Genomic DNA, 15,871 nt, shown 5'->3' with positions numbered 1-15,871 from the left:
AGGATGGTCTCGGTCAAGATTCTAGGTCTCCTCATTGATGCCAAGGGCTGTAACTCGACGGCCCTCCACAGTCTCACTGGACGGGCAAGTAATGTCCTAAGACTTGTAGCCCACGTCTCAAATCAAAGAAGCGATCTCAAAGAGGACAATTTACTCAGAGCTTATCAGACGTTCTTCCTGAGTCATGTTATCTACATCCCGCCGTACCTTAACTGGGGTAAAGCGCAAAAGGTCAACCTCGACTCCCTAATCAGAACCGGCTTCAAGCACGCACTCGGCTTTCCGCAGTCCACAAGCACTGAGAAGCTGCTGGAGCTAGCACTCCATAACACCATCGATGAGTTAATAGAAGCTCACACAGCGGCTCAAATACTAAGACTTTCATCCACTAAGCCAGGGATCAAGATTTTAGAAGAAGCGCGAAGCCAAACCACACATAAACCGGCGACCAAAGCTAGCTTGACCCGGGAAACCATAACTCTCATAATGGTTGACCCCGTCCCGGGAAACACACACAGCGTATAATGAGGGTAGAAGATTCGCGAGTGCCAAGTCCATCCTTAAAAAGATAAATCAGCAGCAACTAGATGCCCTCTTTGTCGATGCTGCCAGATATGACAGCGGGGGTAAGTTCGCTGTCTCGGTGGTAGACGCGGGGGCCAACCTGGTCAGTGCAGCCTCTGTTTATACAAAGTTTGCCCATGTGGCGGAGGAAGCGGCGATCGCTCTGGCTTTTCACAGCTCAAAAGCTCCCTCTTCTCGCACTCGAGCACGGCGGTGACCCCTCTCGTCCGCCCTCGTGTCTGAACAGGCGAACAGTATTTTGATTAAAGCACTTCAAAGGAGTAGGGAGAGCAGTGACGGAGGATACCACATCTCGTGGTTCCCAGCCCATAGATGGCTCAATTAACCGGCTTGGATGTAATGCTAACGAGCAGGCCCACTGGAGAGCGCGCGATTTCACGTACCGCGCTGTCGCGGGTCGCCAGGCTTGGAACGAGGTCAACATGCACAAAGATCCATTCTGTATATTCCACGAAATCGCTTCCCATAATCAACTAGACAGGAGGACGTTTCCACGCCCTCAGGCTAGCACACTCAGACTTCTGCAAACGCGTTCGTATCCCACTCCTCGGTCCCTTAACAGGATAGATCCTGACCACTCACAGTCGTGTCCCAAATGTGGTCATGACTCATGTTCTTTTGAACACATGCTCTAGCTGTGCCAGCCTTTAACGCCTCTCCACCCATTGCGAAAGAACAATGGCAGGAATCTCTCAAGAGCAGCAATCTCCACATTCAACTCCAGGCTGCCTATAGAGGGCTCCGGACATTGCGGCGGGACTTCTTCTCCCGGTCCCATCGTGGGCGGGGCCACCGACTTGAACTTCGGGCGTCATCGGCTTTGGATCTCCGAGATCTCTGTTCCTCCGGGCTCAAATAAAGTTCTTGTCATGTCATTCCGCCTAATTCGAGATTAGTCCTAATTATTTTAATAACTTTTCAAATATTATAGCTGGATGAAAAGGGTCATCGAGAAAATTGTAGAGCTACAAGAAAATTCCCGTTACAGCGCTTCCTCTTGTTGAATATGTGCTGCATAAAAGTGTTTTTCCGAGCGTGAAAGGAGCCCGAAAAATGCTCGCAAAATTTCCGCGCGACTGGCTGCTCGAGGCAATTTGCGTGTGTTCGCGGGCTAGTTTCACGCTCGTAAAAACAGTTTTGTTTAGCGCGTATTGAGCAACCGAAAACTGTATCGGGAGTTCGTTATGTGACGTTCATAACATAACGAGGGTCTCAAATCATGCAACATTGGTGCCTTCAGGTAGCACGTGTGGGTTTATTCACCAGTTGCCTTCACCCAAAAAGATCATGTACTCGTGACGTTTGCGGCAGAAGGAATGTTCCGCATCTTCCACCAAGGTTTGTGAGTGGTGGCACTGGCTAACACTTCCAAGGTGTTAGTTATAGTAGTACAACAAAAATACCCAAGAGAGTGGATTGGAGAACGGCTCTGCGGTAGCTCAATTGGTAGAGCATCGCACGCGCATGGCGAAGACGTGGGATCGTTCCTCACCTGCGGCAAGCTGTTTTTTCACCTACTTTCATTTTCGTTAACTTGCTTTGCTCAAGGAGACATAGAAAAAGACTTAGCAGACCTCCCACGGGACATCCGCGCGAAGATCACGGTCCGACCTATACCCAGAAACGTACACCCCGAAAACAACAGAGGCAGATAACAAGCGAGAGGACAATTCCTTCTTAACCAAGCTTCGGCGAACCGCGAACGCTCAGCTTTTGTGGACGCGGCGGCATACGCGGGAAACAAAGCTTTCGCAGTGGCGATTGTGGACGGCCGCGGATCCACAAGATATGCAGCCACGGTAATTGCAAGGAAGCCTGAACAGGCCGAACAGGTTGCGATCCCTGTTGCGCTCACCGACGACAATCTTTCCTATATCTACAGCGACTCCATAGCCGCTATCAGAGCTTTCCAAAAGGCCACGGTCTGTGCACAGGCTCTCAGAATTCTTACAACGAAAGAGATTAAGAACCACGTCTTATACTGGTTCCCGACACACTTGACCAAAGATCGGTGACATCCCCAACCTTAACGAGGTGGCACACGAGGCTGCATGCACGCTTACAGACCGCCTGGCTTCACCCGATCACTCGGAGAACAAGGACGTCCCCACTACATACAATTAAATCACTAAACACTACTACCTACAACGTAGAGACTATAACACGCCCCACCGCACGCTCGCTCGGGCTGAAGCGGTTACACTCAGAATTCTACAAACAGACACATACCTCACGCAAAACAGACTACACCATTACATGCCTGAACTCTACGACAAGTCTTATTGTACGAACTGCAATCTATCCCTTAACGTACATCATTTATTCTGGCCGTGCTCGCAAGCTTACATAAACTCCGAACTGGACAAGCGCAAGTTTGAAGAAGCAATCCGGAGCGAAGAACTCGCTCCCCAACTCTGGGCCGTCCAGCAGGTCCACGATGCCGCCAGGAAACTCAACCTCCCGGTTCCGTCGTGGGAGACGCCCACTCCATGAGAGCCCAAAGCTCTCGTGTCCTGCAGGACCTCGAATAAATGCAGGACCTTCCCTCCTTCCTTCACCAAGCCTATTGAATATGATATCGCGGCGTCGTACTTCAGTCCAGGATGTCCTTGCGACGTGCTGTGTAGGCACAGTTGCTTCGTCACTTCAAACCGCGTCTTATTGGAGTGCAAAATCTGCCTAGTAAACGTTGGGGAAATCGCCCTGCTTCGATGTTAGCCATAATTTTGTACTATGCACTGCCATGGGACGGCGAACTTTTCCAGTTGCCTTTCGTATAGCTGTTCAAGATTAAGTACGTTTGTCTGTACTCAGTGCATCGTAAAGGATTTGGTATAGCTCTTGGTATATCACATACAGCTGTCAACAAAAGCCTCAGTCCTCTTCCCTTCTCTCCCTGCCTCTCAAAGATCGGCCTTGCAGCGGTGCCGACTGAATGAGACTCATGCAGGCATAGCTTTTAACGACACTGGGGAGTAGGACTGAATGTCGCACTTTTGTGGCACTCGATGCATTTCACGCACTTGGTTCGCATTTTTCTTAGCAGACTTGTCAGAATCTGCCCTGATGGTATGAAAATGGAGGATGTGAGCTAGGCGTTGCTCATACTCTGATCAAGCGCCTTAAATCTGTGGCGGAAGGAAAATCTGTGGTATCCGAACACCTTGACATAATCTAGGACAGTTATCTCCAGTTAATGCCTGACAAATAAATTGACGAATAAAATGGCACTGCGAAACTTAACGGAAAGAGCATAGTCTCGTCTCCAGTGCGTGAAAGCGTTTTATTTGAAGCAGCCTTCCGGAAGGGGGAGGTCTTGCCGGCTTCAACATGTGTGTTATCTTTGGAGGTATACCAGCGCTGCACTGCAATTATTACAACGTCGTTGACCACTGACGAAGGCATCTAACATACGTTACACGCTGTTAAAAACTACTCAGCATCAATTTTCCCATTGCGTTTCAGTAGTTACCCTCACATATTGGCGTAGCCGCCAACGATGTAACTGGCAGACTTGCGGCACAACGTTGCAGATCAGACAAACATAGGCCTTTCAGGAAGCAGAAAAATTGAGTGCAAGCCGCCTTAAGCAACGCGAATTCAATTTGTCTCCACCGGACCAATAACGTGCGAGTAAGGGGTATCAAAGTATCAGTGTAAATATAAGCGAGTGCCCTTAATTTGATACAGAACGTAAAGGTTTAATAGATCAGTTGAAGTGCAAAAACGGCTCCGCACAAGAACTCATGGAAAATGTGTTCCCGCGAGGAAACTGTATATTTAAAAGAGAAGTGCTTCAGCATATCAAATTCCTCGTAATATATAGCTAGAACGTGAATGGTGGGCCGTGTGCGTGGATAGCCGGGCGATGTTGAAATAAATTGCGTGCAGCCTGTTACGCCCCTGTTCAAAACCTCCCTGATCATTAAACTGTTCCTTTGTGTCACCAGGCGTCCTTGTGTACCAGATGTATTGCGAAAGGCTTAAGATACTAGCGCATTTTATGAGTGGCGAATCGCTGACAACTCATGCATGAATCGCTGGCCGCTCATGCAAGGCTGGTCCGCCTGAAGCGTGCACTCCACTTCCTCCTCATTGATAATGTCGGTGATTATACCACTGCTGTTCTTCTCAAGATGATAGCACTGTGCTCATTCGCTTCAATGGCATTAGGCTTGGCTGTTACGTTCACCTGAAGTTATGATTCACTCCGTTTATTATTGCAATGGCAACATGCAGGTATTCTTCTTGCTGATGGAGCGATAATAATGTCAGGAATATTGCTATTTTCTTAATAGGAAACGTACAGGCACATCTTGCAGCTCCCCTAACATTTATTCACATATTACAGACCAAAAATTACATAATCCAACAGCCACCAGAAATTTCGGGGCACTTCGAGCTCACGTCTCCTCTTTTAAATGTGTTCATACATGAGCATGTTCTACCCTTGAATGGAAGCGCATACACTCCAATCGCTTTAGTGTTGCATAGACGGGCACCAAGGTGCAGGAGAATTGCGCACGCAACATAGTTAGCAGCAAAATGACGATTCTATCCTCAGTGTCCGCACGTCCGTCATTCTGACCGTCTACGCGAAGTTCAACCCTACAGTTTGCAAGCAGTTTCGTTTTGCGAGCTCAGTGTAACGCCTACCGAGCTGTCATTGAAGATGGATCGTGAGCAATACCACACTTGTAGTTTTGCAACCTATCATAACCGAGTGACGTGAACGCCGCATACATTACTCGCACATATTCAAGCATAGCCCTGACCCTGGCACTTTTCTTTTAATAGGCAGATGCACTGTACCATTTTCTGTTTTTTTTTTTAGCAGTAGCGGACATGCGTACATGCCTGATGTGGCACTTCAGTGCCCTTGTGAAATCTTGCCCAACTTCAATTTCGTTCTCGTAGTAAGTCTTTCGCGATCTCACCCACGGGCTTCAATTCCAGAGTACTTTTCTCTTCTTTCTTTTATTTTGTTTGCACAGAGACTGCAGGCTGCGCACCACGGTGGACAAAAATATAGGCAGTTCTGCTAAGCTCTCCATCAAGTCTCTTCCAGAGTGATTCAAGTGCGAAAGAGCGACTCGTATTTCACGAATTCGTTTCTCAGTTCTCCACCCTATACTGCAGTCTACGAGGCTAGAAAGGATGCATTGATGGTATAAAAAATTAAAATAAAACGACGATGCTGACAGTCGAGCCAATAGCACCCCAAAAGAGCCATGCGGCCAGGCTCAAAGAGCTAACATGCGCTGCCACGAAAGTGTGAGGAAACCAAATACTTGTAGTGGGGACACCCTTTTGGTACAGGGCAGATAATAGAGGTCGCGGTGAGCTTCCACTGAGGACACTTGTGTGACCCTACACACGAGAGCAAGGAGAGGTCGAAGGCAAATCAATTTTCGCGTGAGCTGGCATCGATCGCGGCCAAAGGGCCCTACTGTATAACCCCGACCTTCGTGCATTCTGAGGGCATGAGCGCATTTAAGTATCAGCGCGTAGAAACGAAAATATCAGAACATTGAAGTAGAGGCGCGGGCAACAAGTTCACTGCATTGCATAAACATCTTCCTCGACGAAGGTGAAAAAGGAAACTGTGCCAGCTTCCCACTGGAAGGCATTCTGAGCTTGCGATGCTCAAATGTAAATGGGTGAAACATGAATGTGGATAGGGCTCGCCTAGTTTGTTCAACTTTACTTCCTGCAAATCAGGGGCGTAATATGCCAAATACAGGGTCTTTTAGCGAACACTTTCAAAATTTTTTAAAGGTTGCCTGTGGAAGATAGCTCAATTCCAGTTTATGAGCAGGTCTACTCGAAGCGGCTGACACTACTTGCACAAAAAATTGAAATGCCAACTTGACTAATTAACAGTAATTCACCAATTAGCTTTGTGACTAAATACTTTAGTACCTATATTGCAATTTACAAACTCTAGCAGTGGACTTCGCAAGGCGGATCCACTTGGAACGAATTCTCAGGACGACACCAGTTTCGAGATGTAAATTCCCGAACTTTGCGGAAAAATGCATTGGCGTTTCAGTTACTTGTGTGCTTCAGTGCATGAAACGACGCTTTCTTAACAAATTAACTGCAATGCCAATGCATTTATTCGTGAAGTTCGGGAATTTATATCTCGGAACTGGTGTCATATTAAAATTTCGTTCCAAGTGGATCCGTCTTGTGAACTCCACAGTTAGAATTTGTAGATTGAAATATTGGCCATAATGTAAGGAGTTAGAAACTTAATTAGATAATTCTTATTATTTAGTCAATTTCGCATCTCAATTTTTGGTGCGAGTATTGTCCGCCGCTTCGAGTAGACCAGCTCACGAACAAGGATTGTAATATCTGCCACAGGCAACTTTTAAAGATTTTAAAGTGTTCGCGGAAACAACCTGCATATTAAAGGATTCATTTTTGTAAAGTGCTATGGCGGACGCTGAGGTCCTAAGTCATGGAATCAACATTTTAATAGGGACCTATGTGTAATTTTGTTGATTGCCATAGAATAATAACGCACTTCAATGTCAAGCATTTCTGAGCTGTTAATTTGAAAATCCCTTAAATTTAAGTTTCTTGCCTCACGAATAGTTAACACCCATTTTTTCACCATTGATATGATTGAGTTTCCTGTAGTGCATTTCAGACATGATTTGGTTTCGTCACATCAAAATAAAAGTACAATAATAATGTTGCATTTCTTTGCCGAAAGCGAGTGCATAGAGATTATAAATTGAGAATTGGGCAACCTGACCTGCATGAGCGATGGCTTATAAACAATACATTTCATAATTCGCTACTGCAGAACATACATAAAAAAAGGTTTTCACGCTCATATGTATTTTTCTTACGACATTGTGACGCGTGGCAATTCAGCAGAAAAGAAAAGTAAGGCTAGATGTGCACAAAGCAGCAAAACCTTGAATTTTAGATGTGAAGCATTCATTTCGAACCTTCCAAGGCTTCACTGATCGTGGTTGCTGATGCTGGATTCTCCTGCTGTCTTGCTGAATGGCTTGCACGAACGATATCGCCCATATAAATGAATTAGCCGATATGTAGCCCTTTGTAGTACCCCTACAAGTGTACTAGTGTCTGGCTTGATTTTCTACGGAATTTCGTAATAAAACCGCAAGCAGTACCTGAATATACTAACTCCAGCCAGTGCACGTCTTCAGGTGCGTAACTTATTTGCTGTACAGCTGCCTAGTGTCGCGATGTGAGCTTGTTAGTGCGTCATGTTGCAACACTAGTGTAGCACATCAATAGGAGAAGGGAAACCGAGCTTCTCAATTTTTGTTAGTCCTAACCGTATAAAGCCAACGAGCAATGAAGCCGAGGAAATCGTTGGCGTAATCAGCTATGGCTGTGCGACCTACGTCGTCTTCTTCGACGTCTGAGTCGTTATCGCTTCTATATATATTAGCTGCTGGGACACTTCTCCGGCTCCCTAACTACGACAAGTATAGCAGGCATTTGAAGAAGCGTACCGTCGGAAACAAAAGACGCACTATGATGGTCACCACGGCGCACGCACCATAACAGACTTACGGGACCATACGGTAGTCTGGATCGTCAACTTACGCAACTCAGGCACCTTTCAGCGGCGGCAGCAGAACGTTGGTCATATTGGATTGAAAAGGACGGTACTTCTGTAAGACGCAACGGGACTCATCTTGTCCCACTGGCCAACACCCCTGAAGGCCTTGAAGAAGAGGGTGAAGAGGAAACTCCTCCTAACTAGCCAGGTGACGAGGAACCTCATACGGCCGAGAGTAACTCGTCGCAACCTACACTGCTGGTGCCGTAGGAAGTTTAGTCGCCATGCGCATGGGCCGATTCGACGCACTGCCGCACAAAAAGCGGCAGATGCGTCATTCCACCAAACATACACGTTTACGACCACCGATTCCTTCAGAAAAATGTAAAGATGTGCGACCCTACGTCGTTTTCTTCAATGGCCGAGTCGCCAACACTCAGAAGTAGCTGAAGCGAACAAAGCTCATGCTCCATGGTCCTTGCGCGTAATCTGTTTAACAGTGCTTGAAATTAAAATTTATCAAATAATGAAGAAAATGGAAATGAAAGCGGACGATAAGAAAACATGCCGCCGGTGGGGATCCAAACCAACAACCTCCGCATTACGCGTGCTTTGAACAACAAATCGTGCACAAGCAAGACGAGGACGCGGAATGTAACACGAACACACAGGCAATGCGCATGTGTACGTATAGTGCTGAATATTTTCTTTACGCTGCGCTAGTATTACAAATCCCACGTGTCGCATGACGTGCGGCGCAGTATACGTGTAAGTACGCAATCACTTTGAAATAAATATTGTTTGTGAAAGCTAGCTCCTTTACTTTGTGTTCAAGTTTTACTCGGTGACCTCGCCTTGCTCGCGCTACATTACTATCGCAAGACGAATCGTTCTATGCATTCTTCCCTATGATCCAGCGTTTATGCATGGTCGTGTTTTCGCCAAGCAAAATAGGCTCATCCTGGAGACAACGCATTGACAACGAGAGCCATTTGCGCAGATTATGTAATACAGAATGGGCCGATCCCAGCGACAAGTGCAATCCGCGATCTCGGCAGTCACGTGGGTCACGTGGTGGAGATCTCTGCGTGTACAGAATATAAGTACACGCAGCAGAATATGAACGCTTTTAAAGCATTCAATTAATTCCATGACGAAGTATTGGTTTCATGTGGGTTTCAACATATTCGTTGAATGTGCGTTTTTTTTTTCTTTGTTGCTGTCATTCGCTGGAGAAAGTCATGACTGCAAGGCTGCCATTATTTGAACTTCACTGCTTGAAACATGTATGGAACATTGTTCTTATTTGGAGGAAATATGCGGGTGGGAAACGCCGGCAACTACTTTTACAAAAATAGACTTTATTGTTGCTAGCAGTTCCAGAATGCTCACTTTTTCCTGACGTTTACCTTTGGTAAATAGCTTTCAGAAAGTACTTTCAAAAAGTGTCTCAGAAGCAGCATCCTAACGATAGCATTACAGCCAGGTACAAGATAACATTCACTGTCATGGGCGTGCGACTTTTTCAGGAGAGTTAACTGCAGGCATGAAGAATTATGAGTGACATATTTTAGTCATCTCGGTTGCATGCAGTCCTGGCGTTGCATACTTTAGACTTTAACACCTCGCAAAGCTGAGCCTATTGGTGGATGCTTTGAGTGTAATGCACTCTCTAACGCATGGTATGCAATGCGAAAGTAAATAAAGAAAAATATGCTTAACTGCTGAAATTATGGCCACAATAGCACTTAGTATTTTGCTGGCATAGGTCTTTCAAAATGGAATTTACAATGTTCAAGGAAGCTGAGGACATATTATAACGCGTACATCTTAGCTTGATATACTTGAAAGCTGTCGATCAGCTTATGCGAATAACAGCCCCTTGCACTGTCTAGTCATTTTCATTCATTTTCGTACATCCTGTGCAAAAGCGGTTTTGTGCTCATTCTGCTACAAAACTTTTTACCTGAAAGCATCAGGTGGTTTGCGTCCGCAGGATTTATTAATGCTTACCACCACAGTTATCATCAGTACTCGGGCAGTGAAGCGTTTACTGCTTCTATAAATCGGCATTACCGGTGCTGTGAAAAGAACATAAAGAACAAAGGCGTGCTCCGCACCTCATTCTTGTTCATCTGGTTTTATACGTGCACTCCTCTATGCGTCAGTAACCGTCTGCGCGAACTGGTAAGTTCAGGTGATGTCGCACATTTCACCGGGGCAGTACGAAGTCAACATCCGCGCCGCAAGGTCGTTACACCACGCAGCGCTAGGTTTCGCAACCTGGGGCTAAACTGCTGGCGGGAAAACATAGCGGCCACACAAACAATAAGAGAAAGGAAGGCCGGATGGAGCCATTAGCACTCGTACTGTTTGTTCCCGAGAGCCATCCTTTTCTGCGGTGTTCTACGGAGGCCTTTTCTCGTGCCGGCATACAAGAGCCCAGAAAAGGTGTGGCGCTCACGCAGACTAGCTCGCACTGCATTGACGACAGGGGTTCGGAATTCACTAATGGTGCAATTCCACGCAAGCAAAGAATGCAGCGTCAACGCCCGCTCGTTGCAATGCTGGAGGCAATCAGACCTCTACTTCCCTTGTTCTTCTCCCATTCAACGTACACACGATAGAACAAGAAATCGTTCGCGACGTTGGCAGCCTAAAGTCTTCTTAACGCCTTGATAAGTACGAGCTGGATTGGAATTTACGTAGCGCGTAGAGTGTAGCATATTTTCTGTGTTTTTATTTGTTTCATCCTGTCGTAGATTCATTAGCGCTGTCGCAAGAGCCACCGTCAGCCTTGGATAAACAGTAGTGTCCTACGGAAAACGATGCAACCTAATTGAACAACTTAGCTGAACGCTGCCTTCGTTTTTTTCCCTTTAGTTGTGCTCACATTGCTTAGGTCTTTTTTAGATTGAGTGTTTAACTGCAGTCATCAAAGAACCTCTTGATTTCCCGTGGATCAGTTCCTTTATTTATAAGCTCCACTATTATAAACAGTAATTCAATCAGCGTGTGGAAAAACACGCACGTCAAGATTTCTGGCTTCAATTTAGTCTTTGTTTTCTAAGCCTAATCGATTTAGCTATACTAATGACCCACCTTGTTTATGTGAAATTGTAAAAAAAACAGCATTAGCTTTGGTATACGAAATAGAAATGTTCAGCAAAAAAATACATTGGTTGACCTCTCATATTGTTTCTTTAAGGGAGAAGCTTTCCGTAAGCTCGTAATTGGCTCAAGCACTTCAATAAAGGCTTACCATGCCATACCGTACCATACCGTACCTCATTTGAAGTATTATCAAGTCCTTCATATAGCGGTTCTGACATCTCCAAGGCTCTTTCTCTTAGCCTCTATTGATGCGGACTCTCCGGCTTACAATATTTTTCTCTTGCTTCCGTGTGTAGGTTAGGTCTTGGACTTCAACATTAGACCAGCAGCATCACAACCACTGTTCGGCTTCAGCCCTTCAGATGATAAGGTTTAGTTGACTTTGAAGTACAAAGTGAATGGTACCTTTGAGAAAATTAGTGATACTGTAAGGTTAACCATTCTTCGGAAATCTTGATAGGCGTATTCTTATGCGAAGGTTCGGAGCTTAAAGTATGTCGGATCTAAGAAATCTAAGTAATGCTAGTTGTCTTCTCAAAGTGTAATGTCAATTTCTGATAAAGATTGAACAAAGAAGAGGAGAATAAAGGAAATGGAGTACGAGAGAATAGCAGCATACAGATAAGAAAACGTTAGCAAACTCGAGTGCAAAGTAGCTATTGTTCATCAAAGAAACCCCAGCCAGTTGGTCTAGTAGGAGTCCAAACGCTCACGCTTAATTACTCAGTAAAACTAGAACTCTTGAGCTACCCTTTTATTCACAAAATTAGCAAAATATGTGCATGAACCTTGACCGAGTGGGACGAGTGTCTGGTTTGCTAGATATCGGCACTCCTAAGAAGGGCGCAGATCAGCAAGCTGCATTTCTAGTGGACACTAAAAAACGTATTACTAGCTGCCTCATACAACACTTATACCAACGATAAAACTAGTCAACATTCCTTGGTATAAACGCTCCCTAATTAAAGGCTTATCAAGAGTAGCAGTCCGCTGGCTCCACAAGCAGAATACATTTTCTTGTTGTCATCGATTAACCTTTCCCACCATGAGTTTTCACAGTTACATTTACTGGGCGCAAGATTGCGAGATAGTTCTCATGAGCGTGACGTATTAATATGAATTAAAGGGACACTACAGGCAAAATAGTAAGCGGACGTGGACAGTTCTAATACAATTCCAGAAACCTCGCAACGAATCCTTCGTGCAAAGAATTTACTTAGTTTACGAAAAAATTGTATCTGAAGGGTCCGAATATCTTGTTCGAAATTCAAATCTCCCGTCACTCAACCGGGGTAGTGGTGACGTTGCCTACACCATCACCGCCCTTTGCTGCCATCGTTGAGTATGACGGCGCCCTACAGACGGCGGCACCGAGCCAAGACAAAGGGATGCTGTCGTCGCTGCAGCTGCTTTTTGGTCAAGTGGCATAGACCGTTCGGGCATCCCGCGACATCACATGGAAGCTGACTTCTCTGCTACTTGCAGTTTGTGCGAGTTTCGCGAGCCAGCAAAACCAGCGCAGCACTACGCGATCAGGAAAGTACTGAAACGCGAAAGCGTGGGCAGCGCAGATCCGCGTGAAAACGAAACCTTTCGACCGCCCGCGTCGTTGTCAACGGTAATTTTAATTAGTTCTTTTTTCTTAACATGAAATGGAACTGGACAAGTAGCATTTTATTTCATCTTATAATCCACTACGAAGATGTTATTTTTGGCAACGAGTGGTTGAGTACTAATGACAAAATTTAACTGAGGAGTGCTTTCCTCATCGGGCAAGTGCTGGAATGGCCCGGGGGTGTCTCTAATCATGTCCTACATTTACCTCGATCTCTCGACTATTAACGCTCTGTTCGCTATAATATTGACGCCTTAGAGATTCTCGATAACAAATGTGTCACTTTAGGTTGACTTAGTATTTTCCTTTAGTGTCCCTTTATATAGCGTGTCGCCCTTTGGAACCTCGGCACGTTCTTCTGTTGTCATTGGCGCAACTTCAGCTGGACTATAGGCATTCGCTAAACAATCTCTTTTGCGACTTTGCACTACCTTCCGAAGACACTTCGGCCCTCTGATGCGAGAACACCCCTTCTTATTTTGTAATTTGCTCGAAAGTCGCATATGGTCCGTGCGGCTGCATACTCACAATTAAAACGTGGTGCTCACGGCAACAATGGACAGTCTTTAGTGACTCCAAGGCAGCCCTTCAGTGCATACGAAGCCCAATGCGCCACGGACCCAATGAACAACTGGCCTCAGAAATTCGGCACATATATCACCAAAGCTATGACAAGGGACACAACATAATCTTTCAGTGGCTTCCAGGACATTGTAACATCAGCGGGAATGACCACGCCGACGAAGCCACCCGTTCTGCACATGAAAGTGGTCAACGAGTCTTCATTCCGCTTTCGCAAACAGACGCTGCGGCTCAGCTGCGATTGATGTCCCGTGAGTGTACTTTGCCCCTGTGGGACTCGAATGTTTTCACAATGTGTCGGTTGCGTTCGTTGTCTCCGGACATACGGATGCACCTCCCGCCTGGATTACCCCGACGTGAACAGACTATGCTCTACCGTCTGTGGCTAGGCGTTGCCTTTACAAACGCCTATGCTTTCCTCATAGGAATGGCCAACAGCCCCACGTGCGACACATGTAACATCGACGAGACGCTCGCACACATTATCTGTGTCTGCCCGCGATACAGTGCTGAGAGACATGTGATGTGCAGAGTGCTGGACCAGTTGGACAATCGTCCACTTTCAGAACTAAAAGCTTTAGGCCAATGCTCCGAAAGAACATCCGCGTTGAAGTCCTTACTCGCGCTAGTAAGGTTCTTGCGGTCCACGGGACTTCACGACAGACTCTAAGAATGCCACCCCCTACCGCTCTGTAGTGTACGCGCTTTGTTCGTGCTTGTCTCCCTTTCTTTCTATCTCCCCCTTCTACTCTGTTTCTCTTTTTATCCCTCTTAACCCTTCCCCCTGCGCAGGGTAGCCAACCGGAACTACCTCTGGTTAACCTCCCTGCCTTTCTCTACATTATTTTCTCTCTCTCTCTCTCTGGTGCTCACGCAGCAGCACAATGCACCGTTAAGCTAATGGACACTTACATCGATAGCAGCGTTTCGTATGCGCCATGCGCCACGAATCTGGCTTCGTGAGACATCCAATTCATTTAGGACGACAGGCGCACCGGTTTAGCTTTATCAAACGGTTCAGATATGGCACCAGGTGTGGTCTCACCCGTGAGGAGGTCGAACGGCGAAAACGCCGCAGAGCAGACGTGTCGCGTTGCCGCTACGCATCGAAGAATGGCGAATAGCACCAAAAATATACTAGATTACGCAACGACACTCTAATAGGTTATCGTTGAAATTTGTCAACAATGTTTGATTATTTCTGCGTAGCTTACGTAGCTGCGTAGTTCTACGTAGCTTTTACGAGGCGTTGTGGAGTCTTTCGTCTGAAGATTTTTGTGTGTCCTATGTGTCACATGTGCCTCCGTCAGTGTTGCCCCTACATTTTTTTAAGCATGTCACTAAAATAAGAGCTGAATTAATAATTAATAGCTGAAATAACCGCTCAACTTTTCTGCTTACGCATACATTTTGGGATATCAGCTAACCGGGCATAAATCATTTACCGAAACGTCTCAAGTTTGCCTAGGGTCTGTGCCGGTTAAGAATAATCAGAAAATTTACCTGCTATTTGTAGTTGGTTTCCACTATTTTAATGGACTTACATAACAATGGACGATTACAGCTGAAATTCGGCGTTATCTTTGATAACGTGAAGTTACAAAAGTAGCTCGATTCAAAAGAACAAGAGTAATAGGATCCTCTTGGCCCACAAAGTCGTATCGTCCGCATCAGACAGTTTTAGCCGAGCGTCCTTTACGCTCCACTCCGCTCAAGTTCCATGCCCTAAGGTATACTACAGGAAACTACGTAGGTTTCATATTTTGATAATGGCGTCTTGCCGAGAGGCCAGCGGAATGATATTAAGGCTGACTTGCTTGGCAAAAGACCAAGAGGACAAGTGGGCGCACACCTCACGGGCTCCGCTCAATCGGCTTTATTGCAGAGCGAGCGAAGCGTTCGACGATCTGCTGTTGTCATGAGCGTTGTGCGCATGCGCTCTAGGGCGTTGCTGCTAAGCGGTTGCGTGCAGATTAGTAGCATGCGCCGGTCCCAGAGGAATTGACAGTGAACGCTCAAGCATAGTTTTCAAGACCCCTGTCTGTTTTGTGGGTATCAGCGCTCGTAAACCATGACCCGAATAAGGCGACACACACCTGGTAGCATGAAACACGGCGATGACGATTACCTGACATTTATTTGGGTCAAAAGGTACGCTTCCAGCCTTCGTTCTAACTGAAAGCTGCACGAAGTATTGGTTTGTCCAAAAGCAATATGTGTGAACAAGTTCAGGCGCGCCCCACTATCTACGCTCGTCTACGTTTGATCGGTCTTATTTACGTCCAACATTGTAAATCTCACCGCAAAACTTAGTGCAAGAGGTTTTGGGAGTTTTTTTACTGCAGTTGTTGCAAATGTCCACCAATCGAAAAGATTTAGTGAAAGTGCAGAAACGGGAGCACTTAAACCCATTTGATTTGGTG

Source organism: Dermacentor albipictus, chromosome 3 (genome assembly GCF_038994185.2).
Source record: "Dermacentor albipictus isolate Rhodes 1998 colony chromosome 3, USDA_Dalb.pri_finalv2, whole genome shotgun sequence".
NCBI classification, from domain to species: domain Eukaryota; kingdom Metazoa; phylum Arthropoda; class Arachnida; order Ixodida; family Ixodidae; genus Dermacentor; species Dermacentor albipictus.
This window is presented reverse-complemented; position numbering follows the sequence as displayed.